The sequence below is a fragment of the Hibiscus syriacus genome, unplaced genomic scaffold, assembly GCF_006381635.1.
Source record: "Hibiscus syriacus cultivar Baekdansim isolate YM2019G1 unplaced genomic scaffold, ASM638163v2 tig00112293_pilon, whole genome shotgun sequence".
Lineage (NCBI taxonomy): Eukaryota > Viridiplantae > Streptophyta > Magnoliopsida > Malvales > Malvaceae > Hibiscus > Hibiscus syriacus.
The window spans coordinates 3509843-3528385 of NW_024063296.1; the positions used below are offsets into that span (position 1 = coordinate 3509843).

Below are 18543 nucleotides of genomic sequence, written 5' to 3' on the forward strand. Positions count from 1 at the left end.
CAACTCGATGCTTGAAGCCCCTTTACAATACCCATAGCCCAAATTCACCCATTTAAAGTCTATTTCATGTAACCCAAATTCATAATTGACCCAAGTATATAAATCATTAACCACGCACAAGTCAAACCCATATGACCCATTCACATATCATTGATCCCTTTGTTAAATCTGTCTACCCATTTCCATAACATATCACCCCTAATCTATAAATAAAAACGCATTTCACGGCCACAATAAAAAAGCCCAACTATTATTCACATATCCAGCAGGCCCGAAACATTAACCGAAACAGAAACCCTAATCCTAAGCTTCATTCAAGTGCCATCCCCGCCTCTCTAGAATCTTCCAAAGGAAGGTGGTTTCCAGCTGACGCGCGTGGTCTTCACGCGAGGACCTTCAAGCTCCTCCGCACGCGCATTCCAAAAGGTTCTTCATCCACTCAGCAGTTCCTTCACGACGGCAATCTAGCACCCATTTTTCAATCCAAAAAATGCCATGCAAAGAGAAATATACCATATTAGATTCTTTCTTTTTGTTTTTACCCTCGAATGATAATGACACAAAACGATAGCCACAACTAAACACAACCCACATGCCCTGAACTATGACCATTGCTATAAACTACACAACCCCACAGGACCTTAATCAGACACCTAACTTAAGCAAAGATGCCCACTACTAAAAAGCAACTAATAAAGCAACCAGCAACACTACAATACAAAGGATAAAAACAAATGATCTGACAATTGAAGCAAAACAGCCAACTAGAAATCAATGATGCACCACTACCTACAAACAGCACACTCTGCACTTCGACCGACCACTTCACACCCTCCAATATGAACCACGGCCAAATTACACGGGAACACCTTCCCCGGGCACTGCTGCGGAGCTTCAAACGATGATCGCCCACCTTTGTTTAAAACTGGACCAAAATCAAAACAACAACTACACTTCGAGACCACCACACGCATATTAGTTTTGTAGCTCACCCAACGCTAGGAAGAAAACCCAATAAAGCAAAGACCATACACCAGCAACCAAATTCTTTCAATCTCACAAGGTGGTCAGTACAAAAGCTTCCATCAGCAGAGCATTTTCTCATCAGTCAAAAACTTCACAGCAAGAACTAATATGAAGGGCAACATCATTCATCCCTCATAGAAAAGTAGTCACAACAGGCGACAACACCACCAAAAACAGTATATTGCAGCACTTACAACATGATACAGCACATAACAGTAAAAAACAATCAAGATCTTATCCAAAGAACACAAAACTGAAATCAAAACAGTAGTCTAAAGGAACAACACGTCAAAAATGAAGTTACCACTAGACTTTGAAAATGGATGATATACACAATCCTTCAAAAGTGAGGCCATCCGCCATCGCGTTGCAACACTTGAAAACATGGGAAAACTTAAAGTTCCCAAAACTCTTCACCAAACGATCAAACTCCACAATAATTGGTCACCAAATCCATGGTCTACGAGAAACATTTTCTTCCATCGCAAAGAATAGCCACGAGGAGAATTTAACTCTGGACATAGTTAAACTTCACCCTTTCAATGCTACAAAACAGATAAACTATAGCCAACAAAAATGATCATCACAGATAAGGGCAAGAAAACACATTAGATATCCAAAACACTACCATGTTAGAGTTTAACACCTCAATGAACAAATCCAAACTTGGCCAAGTAGATTCAATGCAACCCTTCAAAACTGTTTTAATTGTTGTAGTTTCAAGAAAATTTACTGATAATCCCTCCACAGAACTAGAAAACAAACACCCTCAATATCCCTTCCCCACCTACGATAAAAATTAGCTGACCCTTTTTTCCCATATGTAATGGGGTAAAGGGAGGTATGATAGTAGGCTTCCCCCAACGTCAGGTTGAGAGCATCTTCCGTGGAGACCTCCGAATTATGAAATGCCCTCCGTAGGACTCGATCCCTTCCTCCACCTACGATAAAGATGACCTTATAATAAAATTTGAAAAATCTTTTCATTCTGGATAACTCCTTGCACAACAATACATGAACCACAACAGGTCAAGAGACACCGTTTATAAAAGAATAATCCAAACTTATCTCCAACTCAACATAAAAAAGTTTGGATTTAATGATTTATAAAACAAAAACCGTTCTAAAATTAATCTTAACCCACAATTACACTATCCCACTTGAATCCCCAAACACAACTAATACACTAAAAACAAAAACACCATTATACCACACCATTCAAAATTCACCACCTTCCACACTCTCTGTTTACTTGAATCTTCTAATTGTTGAAGTTTTAATCGCCAAACCCAACCCTCTTACAATCTAGGAACTTCTCGCTAACTCACCACGTAATTCTAAAGACTTACTATTTCATTTCCAATAGAGCTAATTCTCTCACCATCTCATTTTCATCACCTTCAATTTCAATTCTGAGGCTCTTCCCTAATTCTAGACTTAACATTGTCTCCCTAATTTGCATTTCCCAGAGAGATACTAAGTCTGAATTAGAGAGGGATCTACCTGAAAGCTCTGGAGTTTCCTTCCCCTTAGGTTTCTTCTTCATCTTTCTGATCCCTCGATCGCTTTTCTTCAGATCTTGTTCTAAAATAACTCTGTCTTGAAACACCCTTATCAAGCTATATCTCTTTCCTGATTTTTTTTCGGTGTCAGTTCTGGGAAGAACGATTCAAACTCTAATGTATTCTCAGGACAAATTTTTTTCATTGAAACAGAACAATCACTCTCTCTAGTTTCGATATCCACACATTCCTCCCAATCAGACTTCTTAGTCAAAGGCTTACAAGATTCCTTATCTACTCCATATTCTACAGTGGGCTTAATGCCCATACATAGCATATCTTCATTAACCCTCAGCGATAAGGCCCTCAAAAGAGTAACATTCGGACCCATGGAAAGATTTTCAACTTTGTTATCATTTTTAGACTTTATTGATAAACTAACTTCTCCACACATTGTGTCAGTCCATTTTTTTTTTGCTTTTTTCAGAAACATGCGTCTCTTCTCTACTTCTGGGTTGATAGACCCCTTCTCTTTCCCACCAATTTCAATGTAATTTTCGACTGCCTTTAATGAATCCTCCTTCAATTCGTAGCCCAACAAAATTGATTCCCCTAATTGTCTTGCCACAACCTCTCCCGCGTGGTTTGGTTATTACTAAAATCTTTCTCAACAAACACACCTTTTAATTCTTCATATTCGACAGATAAATTGCTATAATTTTCTATCGGTAAAACATTTATCGACAAGGCTTCCGATTGACTTATCGATTCCAGACAATAATTAACCTCTTGAGAGTAGGAGTGTTTCTTAGCTTTTAACGGATCAGATGTATTGTCCTTGAAACCTATCTCTACCAACCTAATCTCATAGATTAAACTCCCAACTTCTAATTCTACTACTTCATCAATCCTTTTAGCTTAACTTTTGGAAATCAACAGTGCTACCTTTTCAGTCATACACATGGTTTAAATTTTTTCCGAATGCTTCGAAAGACCCCCACAATTCTGCCACCCACTTAAGAGTGGTTCCGTTCCAGCAATGAAGAGGGACACATGAGACCTCCAACCATGTTGCACGTTCTCTTTTCCAAAGCTACACCTTATTGAATATCTCTTTCAAGTAAGACCAATCTAGATCCTCTAGCGTTAAAAACAAATCTTTGTCATCAATTACCATTAAGAAAGTTTTATCTCCCAATCTTTCAATCTTTATATCTCCTAACCCCGAGTCTCGGTGTAATACTCTGAAATGATGTTTGGTTCGTAGGAATCCTTTAGATTTAAGGGAATCAGAATTGAATTCTATCACTTTTCTATGTTTGATTCAAGTTTAAAAGGGAATTAAAATCCTAAATAACTTCAATTTCCATTAAGGGAGACAAAGTAAATTCTATCCATAACATGATATAATTAAAATCTTTTTGAGAAGGAAATGTGAAATTTGACCATACAACACTCATCATTATTTTTCATATATTTACTTTTTATATTTCTTATATTTCTTACTTACTTTATTTGTTTTGTTTTGTTTTTTTATTTTTATATTAATTTTAATTATATATTTATTTTCATTTGTATTTTCCTCTTGTTTGTTTGTTTATTTATTTATTTATTATGTATATACAATTATTAGTATTTTCTTTTCTTTTATTCTTATTATTATTTTTTTGCTAGTTATCTTTATTTTGATTATTTTATTTATTTTTCTTCATTTTTTTTATTTCTTTTGTTTTTTATGTTCTTTATTTTATTTAGTTTTTTATCTTTATTTTAATTTTTATGTCTTTTCTTTATCTTATTTTCGTTTTTTCATTTATTTTTATTTCCTTTATTTTATTTTTCTTTAGTTTATTTATCTTCATTGCCTTTTTTTACTAACATGCTTCTCGACTCTTTTAAGGGTACACTTCCGAATCCATCAAGGGTAAGTGATTGAGATCTTTATTTTTACCTTTTAATTTAAAGTTACAATCTTCTTAATTAAAGACAACTGGAAATTACGTAGTACCGAAAGAGAAGTTTAAGGATGCTAACCCTTCATTGACTTGTAAGTTTTTGGTAACTAATCGACATACTTCGATTGAGATATATCGAAATATTGTTCTATCTTTTGGTAACTTATTAACATATTTTGATTGATATGATTTTAACGTATGATGTTTATTAGCATGATTTTTATAATTTATTGAAATGAATAATCAATTAATAAAATGAAAATTTAATATTTTTTAAATTTTTATAATATATTGCTAAATTTAAGTTATAACTCGAACTAAAATTAAACAAAAAACAAGAAGAAGAATTCTGTCATTTTACATTACTGGAATCAAATTCATCTGACATGTCTGCGAACCAAACAGAATATGGAATTGGATTCCAATTCAATTTCCTGCCAACCAAACATGTTTCAGATTCAGATTCCAATTCCTGACAGATTCCAATTCCTTCACATATTTCAATTCCCTCAGAAACATTCTAGCGAACCAAACACCACTTGAATGTTGCAAATCGTATGCATCACTCCAACTGGGTATTTTTTTCATCCTCCATACATCCTCAGGTTCCACATGTCCTATAACTTTCCTTTCCGCCATAACCTTTTGATCGTTTGTTTCACCTATCTCCCTTTCTGAATTGTACCTTCACAGATTTGACGTTTTTCTCTAGTTTCTTTTCTCTGGTGTACTCTTTTCTTTTGAAAGTTCCTTTCCTGGGATTTTTTCCACTCTTGAGATTGACTAGCTTTACTACCAGTGTGAATCCATAAACTAATCTCTCCATTGTCCTTAGCACATCATTTCTTCTTGTAAACATTACAAAACCAAATCGGTTTCCACCTTTACTCAATCTCCTAGCAATGAAGGAATCGATCACATCCCTATGTCTTGCAAACCAAAGTTATAATTCTTTCCAGACTATCTTCGTCGGAATATTTTCAACAAACAAAGTAGTTGCTTGTTGATTTTAGTTTTGGGCATGGAAGGATGTTGACGATGGAGTGAATATTCTCATGTTTCCCTGGTGGCAGGGCCGTGGCTAGGTTGTCAGGAGCCCTATGCAAATTCTTATAAATAGGCCCCTATTTTCTAGATATATTCGATTCTGGGACCTTTATTTTTATGCTTCTTAATGGCAACAATTGATAGATATACTCGATTTCGGGACCCTTATTTTTATGCTTCTTAATGCAACAACTGATAGATATACTCAATTTTGAGGCCCCTACTGATAGATATATTCAATTTCAAGACCCCTATTTTATGAGAAGGTTAATACTTGATAGATATACTCGATTTCATAAGAGCATGCATTTATCATAAAACCTAGTACAAGCTGCCAACTTGTACATGTATTATGGATGCTCGTATTTTAAAATAATGATGTTCTAAACCCTATTTTTTAAATAAATGGATGATTATTAAAATAATGATAAATAGAGATATATTCGATTATGGGACCCCTATTTTATATTTCTTAATGGCAACAACTGATAGATATACTCGATTTCGAGACTCCTATTTTTATGCTTTTTAATGGCAACAACTGATATATATACTCGATTTTGGGCCCCTATTTTTATGCTTATTAATAGCAACAACTGATAGATATATTCGATTTTGAGGCCCCTATTTTTTAGGCCCTGCGTGATCGCACACCTTGCACCCCTCAGCCACACCCCTGCCTGGTGGATACACTAAAACCTAAAATCTGATGCAATACAGAGCTCCCCCTATTCGATTCACAAAAAAAAGAAGAATATAAAAAAAGCTTTTTCATTTTTGAACCACAACCAAACAATAGGTATTCGAGTAATATTTACCAACATTTTTACATCCATTCGAAATAAAAAAACCCGGAGGGTTTAGATTGTTACCTTGCCCTATTTGAGTCCCCATGGAGTTATGGTCATCGAAAGAAATAGTCTCCGGGGTTGGTAGTCCGTGAGTCGCCAGTCCTTTTAGGTCATTAGGGGCTTGGATGTGGAAGATTTGGATTTATGATAATCAGAGAAAGCGAAGTTGAAATGTCGGAAGTTTTTTCGACTTTTAGAGTCTCAGTTCTGTGTGTTCAACTCCAAATCAGGGTTTAGTGTGATAGATATTGAATCTTAGGGTTGTTTGGAACCAAGTTTAGGTCGTTGGACTACCGTGGCCGGAGAGAAAAGGTGATTGGTGTTTTGGGTTTTGTGAGCAGCGCCGATGAAAGAGTTAAGAGAGGTTATTAGAAATTTTTTTAGGTTTAGTTACAAAATGAAGATAGGGTTACTTTTTATAATCAAATTTTTACGGATTATTCACTTTAGCCATTTTATGTTTAACGATTTTTTCATTATAGTTACCTACAAGGTTATTTTTGAATTTATTATAATTTTTAATGGCCTGCTTTGGTAATTTTACATATTTCATTTATTAGTGTATTTTAGGTTTTTAGAAATTAAAATATTATGCTTTAGTCCCTCTTACTTAGACGTGTTTTTGTATTCTAGTTATTGTCATAATTCCAATTTTGCATGTTTAATTTACATTTACTTCAATTTAGTCAGTATTATGAAATTTGTATAATTAGTTTAAATTAAATCCTTGACTAGATATTGATTTTTAATTTAACCCCTAGATTAATTATTTTATTAATTAACTTTAATATTAATTTAGTTTAACAATTTCGTGTTGTAATTTGTGAATTATTAAATTTTTATTTGTATTGTTAATTTTAATTTATTATTGCATGTTTGTTGATTCTTTATTTATTTAATTTTAATTAATTTTAATTCATTTACCTTTTAAGTTTATATTTTCTTTAATTAGTTAAAATTTTAGGATATATCCTTTAGATTTAATTCTCTTCAATTTAGTTCATAGTTAGAACCTTAGACTTTAAACTTATACTTTAAATTTAGCCTTAAATTTAGATTTCTCACACTTTAGTCCTTTAATTTATGGAGTAATTTGAATTGGCTCTCGCATTAACATGCCTAAGGGACCATTTTGATTATTCAATTCAATAATTGGTTAAAATAAATTATGATTAACATTAGAGCCTCAACTTTAGGTTTAATTTCACTTTAGTCTTTTAATTTAGGGAGTGATTTGAATTGGCTCTCGCATTAACATGCCCGAGGGACCATTTCGATTATTCGACTCAATCATTGGTTAAAATTAATTAGGGTTAATATAAAAGCATCCATTTTAAGGTTTAGTCATCTATGTTCTTTAAAATTTGTCCTTTAAGTTAAGGATTGCCTTAATTAAATCACATAGTATAATTAGGTTCATAAATGGTTGTTTGATTGCATCATGATTTTAAAATAAGAAGATAATGTTCATTTATTAAGCAATTAATAGTGTATTCTCTATATTATGCTCAGGGGGTGACACTGGTAATTCTCGAAGTAAATCGACATCATTTTCAAAACCCTCACATCATGGTTTTTTAATCTTCGAGTCATAGTTGGTTTATCAGGATCAATAATTAAGCTTTCGCATAAATGCTTGACGCTGGACGTTATTGATCTCCATAAAAAAGTATCATTTTCAAATTTGCATCCATAATGATTTTTAAATTAAATAAAACCTTGAACTCAAAATTTCTAATTTTAAATATAGGTTAATAGACTATGTACCTCTGGGTGTTGTGGGGGTGCTGACCCTTCCCCATGTGTAATCGACTCATAAACCTGATTTTTGGTTTTCACATCCTAAAATTTTGTATTTTTGATAGATAAAATGTTTTACTCAAATTACCCAATTTTAGGTTTTCCAATCGCACCTTAAAATGATTGGTGGTGACTCTCAAAATTTCTTAAAATCATTTCAAAAGAAAAAACAACCCAACGTTGTAACTAGTCGTCCTTTTCCCTGAAGGGACAATTGTTATATCTTGACGACTTCGCTGGGGACTTTTGTTTTCTAGAACAAAAAGTTAAGATTTGAGCTACTAATCGAATACCCTATATTTACAATTTAGAAATTTTGAGTTCAAACTTATTTAATTTATTATTCATTATGTTTCTTTTAAAAATTAGAAAAATATTTTCTCTATAGTTAATGCTTTCACTTGTGTGAACATATTTAGAACTGTTGCATATATTAGCTATACACCTGAGCTTCGTCATATTTCACCTAAGTAAGGGAAAACACCACACCTGCGAAGAACTTAGTTCTTCCTTGTGTAGGTTTGGTAAAGTACCTCTGGAAAACATTGTAACACTCATTCCCTATATACCCTTCCGTACATGAGATATGGATGTCACATTAAAGTATTTTTTAAACATAACATTTTAATATAATACAAAATATTACTTTCAATATGTTATACACTCCAATTGTTTGAATTTTAAAAGTATTTAAATATTGTGATTACATGCCAACAAAATTTCCAAAATATTAGATTGTCTGGTGTTACGGATTAGTCCACCTTAGTTGATGATCACCACATCTACAAAAACACTCCTTACTCAACTAATCTTTTCTTTGTCCTACGGGTGAGAAACAACACACGTTAAACATTTACTTAGTGAGATAATATAGTAAATAACATTAAAGATCATAAGTAGCTCATAGTTATTTAACTTCAGAAGAAATTATATCATCCATAGGAATCTGTTAAATCATTCGTATTACATCCAAACCTTGGTTATATTATCTTTAATATAATCTTTAGTATGTCCAACATACTTCTCTTTAGCTCACTAAACTCAATTATGTCTATTTTCACGTATTAACACATCCATTTATGCATTAATCCATCATTTTCATGCATTTTCAATTATGGCATCCGTTCATGCCTTAATGCATCCTTTCATGTCTTAATGCCTCATTTTCATGTATTTTCAATTATGGCATCCGCTCATGCCTTAATGCATCCTTTCATGCATTTTTAATTATGGTATCCGTTGATGCCTTAATGCATCCTTTCATGCATTTTCAATTATGGCATCCATTCATGACTTAATGAATCATTTCATGCATTTTCAATTATGGCATTCGTTCATGCCTTAATGCATCACTTCATGCATTTTCAATTATGGCATCCGTTCATGCCTTAATGTATCCTTTCATGCCTTAATGCATCCTTTCATGCCTTAATGCATACTTTCATGCATTTTCAATTATGGCATCCTTTCATGCCTAATGCATCATTTCATGCATTTTCAATTATTAATTGGATTTAGAGCAGTTCATACTCTAAAACTTATTCATAATATTCTTTTAATACTTATAAAATATCATAATTAATATTATAAAACATATATATAATTTAAACAATCTAATTGAATATTCATCATCTCTCATACTTATGATAAAGTACTCACCTAGATTGCATTGCTTTGATATTCCAAATTCACAATTTGCTACTCTGGAAATTTTCCTTTGCCTTTGGCTTTACTTGATTTAGGAGATTGGTTCCGATCTACACAATTACCCATTAAGTACACATAACATAAAAATGTTAGTATACTCCTTAACTTTATACTTTAACATATTCAAAACATCATTATCTCAATTTCTATAATAATTTTAACCTAATTAGTTGTTCTAGGCTCTATAGTATCGATACTTCTATCCTAGTACCGATATTTCTATCCTAGTACCGATACTTCTATAATATGGTACTGATACCCCCTTCTAGTATCGATACCGAAATTAGCTTCGATGTTTCATGGTATCGATACCCTTACCACGGTATCGATACTACTATACTATGGTACCGATACCCCCTTAAGGTATCGATACCAAAATTAGATTTGATGTTTGCATGGTATCGATACCCTTACAATGGTATCGATATTGCATCAATGGTATCGATACTGATTAAATCAGTATCGATACTATACAGTAATTTCGTCCTCTTTTTGCCTATAGTATTGGTACTGATTTAATCAGTACCGATACCCTTGCCCAGATTTTCTAGTTTTTAACCCGATTATTAGCCAAATGGGGCCAAATTTCTTAATATTTACATCCCACAATGATATTTAACTCCTCTATACTTATCCATACCAATTTCCCTTCATCTTTTTTCATAAAACATCCAATATTTATCTAGAATATCAAATTCTAAGAAGCACACCACATCATCTAATGTGTTTTTAATCCTATACAATGCTTCTAATCTCTCATTGGCCTCTATGACAAGTCAAATTTACCATAAAACATCCATAACCACTCTTATATTAACATATCATCTAAAAACCCATTTTCTAAAATATCCATTATTTCCACCATTTGTTAGTTTTAATCTTATTTAATCATTCCTTATACTTCTATACAACTCAAATCTTCAATAACCAACTTAACATAAAAGAACAAACCATCAAATTGAGATCTTACCTTTAGCTAGGGTTGAAGGATTTTTCACGTGGAAGAGAAAGAAGAGAGTGTTGACTTTGTTTTTCCTCTTCTCCTTATTTCTCTAATTAATATACCATAATAAATAAATTTTAAATTCATTTATATCCAAATACCCATAAATGCCCTTTTTAATCATTCCTCACTATAATTTAGTCTAGACTACTATTCCCACTAATTCTCATCTTTATCAATTAAATCAATTTAGTCCTCCATATTTTTTATTCATTTTAATTTAATCAATTTCCTATTATTTGGGGTATTACAATTCTTCCCCCTTTGTCCTCGAATTTACAAGAAATACATGACACAAAGAGACGTGGAAATTGTTTTCTCATATCCTCCTCTCATTCCCAAGTAGCTTCCCCATCCTTATGATTATGCTAAAGCATTTTAACCAATGAAACCCTTTTGTTATGTAATTATTTGGTTTCCTTAGCCAAGGTCTGCACTGGTTCCTCCTCATAAGTTAAATCTGGTTTGATCTCTATTTCTTCTAGCCAGATAACATGAGATGGATCCGATTTGTACCTTTTAAGCATCAATACATGGAAAACATTACGAATCTTGTCCATATCCGGAGGCAAAGCTAACTGATTAGCTACGGGTCCAACCCTTTTCAATATCTTATACGGTCCAATGAATCTCGGACTTAATTTTATTTTTGCCCAAAACGCAGTACCTTTTTCCATGGTGATACTTTCAAAAATACTTTGTCTCCCTCTTGATATTCTATTTCCTTTCTTTTCAAATCTGCATAGGATTTATGGCAATTTGAGGCTATTTTTAAATTGCTCTGGATAAGTTTCACTTTATTCTCCATATCTTTCATCAAATCCGGGCCAACCAATTCTCAATCTTCCAGTTCAAACCAATTTAATGGTGTTATGCATTTTCTCCCATACAAAGCTTCATACGGGGCCATCTTGATACTTGATTAATAACTAGTATTATAAGCGAATTCAGCTAAAGACAAATATATATCCAAAGATCCTTTAACTTCAATCACATATGCCCTCAACATATCTTCCAATATCTGGATAATTCGCTCTAATTGGCTATCTGTCTGCGGATGAAAAGCTATGCTGAAATTCAATCGAGTACCCAAAGACTCATGCAAAGACTTCCAAAATCTTGAAGTAAATCTTGGGTCTTGATCAGACACTATTGATACCGTCACTCCATGCAATCTAACTATCTCCTTTACATACAACTCCGCAAACTTATTCATCGGGTAATCAACTCGAACCGAGATAAAATGAGCCGTCTTAGTCAATCTATCTACTATTACCCATATGAAGTGCTTTTTACCCGGTGACAACAGTAACCCCGAAACAAAATCCATAGTAACCTTCTCTCATTTCCACTCAGGAATGGTTATTGACTGCAGTAACCCAGATGACACTTGATGTTCAGCTTTCACTTACTGATATGTTAAACATGTAGCAACAAACTTTGTTACAGCTATAATGTGCCTCATATAGGATATCCCTCCTTTATTCATCATCGTCGGGAATACAAAGTCTTCCCTTATAGTATAGACATTCATCCACTCTTTTTTCAAAGTCTCTGCTCTCATTATTTTCGACCCCTACCATCATCGTCAAACATTTCTCATCTAGCTTTTGCAGCTCTTTAATCCGATCAAAAAAATATTAGCTTTAACTTAAGCTCAACAATTAAAGCAACATCTTCCTTTAACGATATACGTGCATACAAGGCCCGTAAAAAAGCAAAAATCTTTCGTCTTAATGCATCTGTTACTACATTCGCCTTTCTCGGATGATAGTCGATGATTAGATCGTAATCCTTTATAAACTCAATCCATCTTCTTTGTCTCAAGTTCAATTATTTCTGCGTCAATAAATACTTCAGACTCTTATGATCTGTATACATATGTCAGCACTCACCATACATATAATGACACCAGATTTTTAGTGCAAACACAATTGCCGCAATTCTAAATTAAGCGTCGGATAATGTTTATCATGATTTTTCAACTGTCTGGAAGCATAAGCTACAACATTTCCATCTTGCATCAGAACACACCCCAATCCATTATGGGATGCATCACTAAACACCACATATTCTTTTCATGAATCCAGTTGTACAAGTACCGGGGCCTCCGTCAATATTCTCTTGAGCCCTTCAAAACTTTCTTGGCACTTTTACGTCCATACAAAAGGCACATTCTTCTGCAACAACTTAGTTAGCGACAAGATTAACATTGAAGAATTCTTCATAAATCATCTATAATAACCTGCATGTCACAAGAAACTCTGGACCTCAGAAACATTACTTGGAGATTGCCAATCCACTATAGCTTGGATCTTTCTTGGATCTACTTGAATACCTTCTATGGAAACTATGTGACCAAGGAAAGCAACCTCGACTAACCAAAATTCTCACTTTAACAATTTGATATACAACTTATTCTCACGGAGTGTCTGAAGAACTAGTCGAAGATGAGCATTATGCTCTTTTCTTGACTTGGAATATACCAAGATATCATCTATAAATATCACCACAAATTGGTCCAGATATGGTTGAAATACTCGATTCATCAGATCCATGAATACTGCTGGTGCATTATTCAAACCAAATGGCATTACTCTAAATTCGTAGTGCCCATAACGAGTCCGAAAAATGGTCTTTGAAATATCATCGTCTTTTATTTTTCAACTGATGGTACCCTGACATTAAGTCTATCTTAGAAAACACCGATGCTCTTTTTAATTGGTCAAACAATTCGCCAATCCTTGGAAGAGGATATTTTTTCTTTATTGTGACTTTATTTAATTGATGAAAATCGATACATAATCGCATAGTTCCGTCATTCTTTTTCATAAACAACATCGGTGCTCCACAAGGAGAAACACTGGGTCTTACAAACCCCTTATCTAGTAGCTCTTGTAGTTGGACTTTTAATTCTCTCAATTCAATCGGAGCCATTCTATATGGAGCCATCGATACAGGTTTTGTACCCGGATAAACCTCAATCTTGAATTGTACTTCATAATTCAGGGGCAATCCTGGTAACTCATCGAGAAAAATGTCCAGAAATTCTCTAACGGTGGGAATATCATTCACTTTAGCTTCCGAAACTTGAGTATCTATCACATTGGAAAGAAAAACTACACATCCCTTTGACATAATCTTCCTGGCAATCATGGCTGATATCACATTTGATGGTAATTTCATTCTGTTGCCTATTATTATGATTTTTGAACCTTCTGCATCCTTTAGAAATAAGCATTTCTTTCGACAATAAACCCATCCATAATGTAAAGACAACCAATCTATACCCAAAATAATTTCAAATTCATCGAAGGGACACTCCATCAAATTTGCCATAAATATAATCTCTTGGATCTTTATAGGGCATTTCTACATATTCTAGCGACTCTTGCAGTTTGTCCAATGGGATTTATCGCTATCATCTCACCCACAATTGGTTCTAAAGGAATTTCTCTACTTCTAATCACTTTGGTACTAATATATGAATGTGAAGAAACAGGGTCAAGTAGAACAAAAACATGCTCATCAAAAAGGTGAAATGTACCTTTTATAATTTCAGGGTCATCATGATCCTCATTAGTCTTGATATTATAAAGTCTAGCGACTCCTCGAGTCTCTTGTCTCTACACTGAATCTGTTTGTCCCCTAGATCTACCCCTTCCTCTACTTCTGTTTGAGGCTACTACTGATCATTCAGATTGCGTTGAGTTGTCCCCATATTTCTTAGAACAATATCGAGCGAAGTGACCCATCTCTCCACATTGGAAACAAGCTCCACTGAGTAGTCTGCATGTTCCACTATACAACTTGCCACAAGTCTGTCATGGAATTCTTTCTTCTGTTGCTCTACCCAAGCTCGTAACAAAAGACTGAGATTGTCTATTTTTCTGTGAAGCTGTTGTAAAACTATCTCTATCCGAGAATCTGGAACTCGAGCCCTTGCCTCTTTTAACATGATGGGGAGTGGAAGGTATTCCCACTCTTTTCCCCATCTAAACACTATACTTTACATCCAACGTTTCCTCCTGAGCTCTTTCAATAGCTTTAGCTCTGTTTATGACTTCTTACGGGCTCTGTAAATTCAAGGCCAACATCATCTCTTTCAGTTTAGGCCTCAAACCCTTTATAAACCAGTCACGTCTTGCCTTGTCATTTGGAACGACTTTAGTGGCAAATTGACTCAACTTGTTGTATTTGCCCTCGAATTCATGCATAACTCGATCACCTTACTTCAGATTAAGAAACTTTAGTAACATTGCCCTTTTGAATTGTTCTCCCACGTACTTGTTTTTGAATTTCTCCAGGAAAAATTGCCAAGTTACTTACTCTGGTGGTGCATACATTGTAGTGTTTGCCCACCATACTTGAGCTGATCCTCTAATTAAAGAGACAACTCCTCCCAAATTTTCTAAATCCATAAATTGAAGACTCTCAAGCATTAGTAAAACATCATTCAACCATAAATCGGCCTCCATGGGACCCTCTCTTTCTTTCCACGAAACTCTGGAGCACCCAAGCTCTTTAGATCTTTAGAGATTAACATTCATGGTGCCTGGGGAGCAGGGGGAGGTTAAAACCGAGTCAATATTGCATCAAGGGCTTGCATGAAAGTTCCAAACTCAGACACTGGAATCCCTTGAGGTACAGACGCACTAGCATTTTCAGAGGGGATAAGCTGTTCACTATTGGCCTCATAGCTCTCACTATCAGTTCCTTCTTGCATTTCTTGTCCCCCAGCTCTTCTTGAATTTGAATATTATGACATCTATAATAACTTACATAATAATAACATTTCCATTAGTAATAAGGGTCATTTACTTCACTAAAGTAACCCATACCAGTAACATTGACAATCTTTATGACATGTAATCCTCTTTCCTACTTTAAAATTTACACTATTTTTGACATAGAATCTGCTAAACCTGTAGCTCTGATACCAATAAATGTAACACTCATTCCCCATATACCTTTCGTACATGAGATATGGATGTCACATTAAAGTTTTTTTTAAAACATAACATTTTAATATAATACAAAACATTACTTTTAATATGTTATACACTCCAATTGTTTGAAATTTAAAAGCATTTAAATATTGTGATTACATGCCAACAAAATTTTCAAAATATTAGATTGTCTGGTGTTACGGATTAGTCCACCTAAGTTGATGATCACTACAGCTACAAAAGCACTCCTTACTCAGCTAATATTTTCTTTGTCCTATGCGTGAGAAATAAGACACGTTAAGCATTTACTTAGTGAGAAAATATAGTAAATAACATTAAAGAATACATAAGTAGCTCATAATTATTTAACTTCAGAAGAAATTATATAGTCCATAGGAATCTGTTAAATCATTCGTATTACATCCAAAACTTGGTTATATCATCTTTAATATAATCTTTAGTATGTACAACATACTTCTCTTTAGCTCATTAAACTCAATTATGTCTATTTTCATGTATTAACACATCCATTTATGCATTTTAATAAACATGGCATCCTTTCATGCCTTAATGAATCATTTTCATGCATTTTCAATTATGGCATCCGTTCATGTCGTAATGCTTCCTTTCATGCATTTTCAATTATGGAATTCGTTCATGCCTTAATGCATCCTTTCATGCATTTTCAATTATGACATCCGTTCATGCCTTAATGCATTATTTCAGGCATTTTTAATTATGGCATCCATTCATGCCTTAATGCATCATTTCATGCATTTTCAATTATGGCATCCATTCATGCGTTAGTGCATCCTTTCATGTATTTTCAATTATGAATTTTATTTAGAGCATACTCTAAAACTTATTCATAATATTCTTTTCATACTTATAAAATATCATAATCAATATTATAAAACATATATATAATTTAAACAATCTAATTGAATATTCATCATCTCTCATACTTATGATAAAGTACTCACATGGATTGCCTTGCTTTGATATTCCAAATTCACATTTGCTACTCTGGAAATTTGCCTTTGCCTTTGGCTTTACTTGATTTAGGAGTTTGGTTATGATCTACACAATTACCCATTAAGTACACATAACATAAAAATGTTAGTATACTCCTTAACCTTATACTTTAACATATTCAAAACATCATTATCTCAATTTCTATAATAATTTCAACCTAATTAGCTGTTCCAGGCTCCATAGTATCGGTACTTCTATCTTAGTACCGATACTTCTATACTATGGCACCGATACCCCCTTCCGGTAATGATACCAAAATTAGCTTTGTTGTTTTATGGTATCGATACCCTTTCCACGTATCGATACTACTATACTATGGTACCGATACCCCCTTAAGGTATCGATACCAAAATTAGATTCGATGTTTGCATGGTATCAATACCCTTACAATGGTATCGAAACTGTATCAACGGTATCGATACTGATTGAATCAGTATCGATACTATACAACAAATTCGTCCTCCTTTTTGCCTATATTATCGGTACTGATTCAATCATTACCGATACCCTCGCCTATATTTTCCAATTTTTAACCCGATTATTAGCCAAATGGGGCTAAATTCCTTAATATTTACACTCCTATATTAACATATCATCTAAAAATCCATTTTCTAAAATCTCCATCATTTTCACCATTTGTTAATTTTAATCTTATTTAATCTTTCCTTATACTTTTATACAACTCAAATCTTCAATAACCAACTTAACATAAAAGAACAAACCATCAAATTGAGATCTTACCTTTAGCTAGGGTTGAAGGCTTTTTCATGTGGAAGAGGAAGAAGAAGAGAGTGTTGATTTTCTTTTTCCTCTTATCCTTATTTCTCTAATTAATATACCATAATAAATAAATTTTAAATTCATTTATATCCAAATACTCATAAATGCCCTTTTTAATCCTTCATCACTACAATTTAGTCTAGACTATTATTCCCACTCATTCTCATCTTTATCAATTAAACCAATGTAGTCCTCTATATTTTTAATTCCTTTCAATTTAATCACTGTCCTATTATTTGGGATATTACAAACATTCTAAGTGTCTGGGTAGGTACATTTAGTGATGTGGTCCTCTAAATTGAATTCGATTCACAAAGTCTGTATAATCGTAGTATTTATTAACTTTAGTAGGTTGTAAAGATAGTTTAGGAGCCTTTTTTAGAACCAAACTTTGTATAGATAATTTAGTAAGCATACCCCTTTAGAGCCATATGGATACCCTAAGAGAATTAGAATGCATACGGTTGGGACTTTAATTTCGTTTGTTTGTTTTATTTGTAGCATCATCTATGAGTTGTATTTTATTATTATTTTACTAACTTATATTATTTCCATTATTATTCTTACTAACTTGATTTTTTTTGTCTAACCTGATTTCCTTTTATCTTGTTATGTGTTTTGTCATGTTTTCATTTTTGCAGAAACATGACATTGCATCAAAGGTATTGATCTCTGAAATAACTGATCATTTAGAAGGTTATTGAAATGATAATGCCTTTCGTTGGGTTAGATAGAATTTAAAATATTCTTAAGTGGAAAAAAGCAAAGAAATGTAAATTACAAGACAATTTACCTACTAAAGAAACAAGTTGGAATCAAGAAGGTTCAATGTTGAAGATATTAGCTAAAGGTCATAAAAATGATTCGAAAAACCTTTGTTAATGGAGA

At 33.4% G+C, this 18543-nt stretch overlaps 1 long non-coding RNA gene across 1 annotated transcript; it reads right to left on the reverse strand.

Annotated features, from left to right (window-relative positions):
- Window positions 1-62: 62 nt before the first annotated feature.
- Window positions 63-1317, reverse strand: LOC120177627. The gene is made up of 2 exons (XR_005521440.1): window positions 790-1317; window positions 63-464 (listed from the first exon to the last, which is right to left on the reverse strand). It is a non-coding gene; the product is annotated as an uncharacterized LOC120177627 (long non-coding RNA).
- Window positions 1318-18543: the final 17226 nt, after the last annotated feature.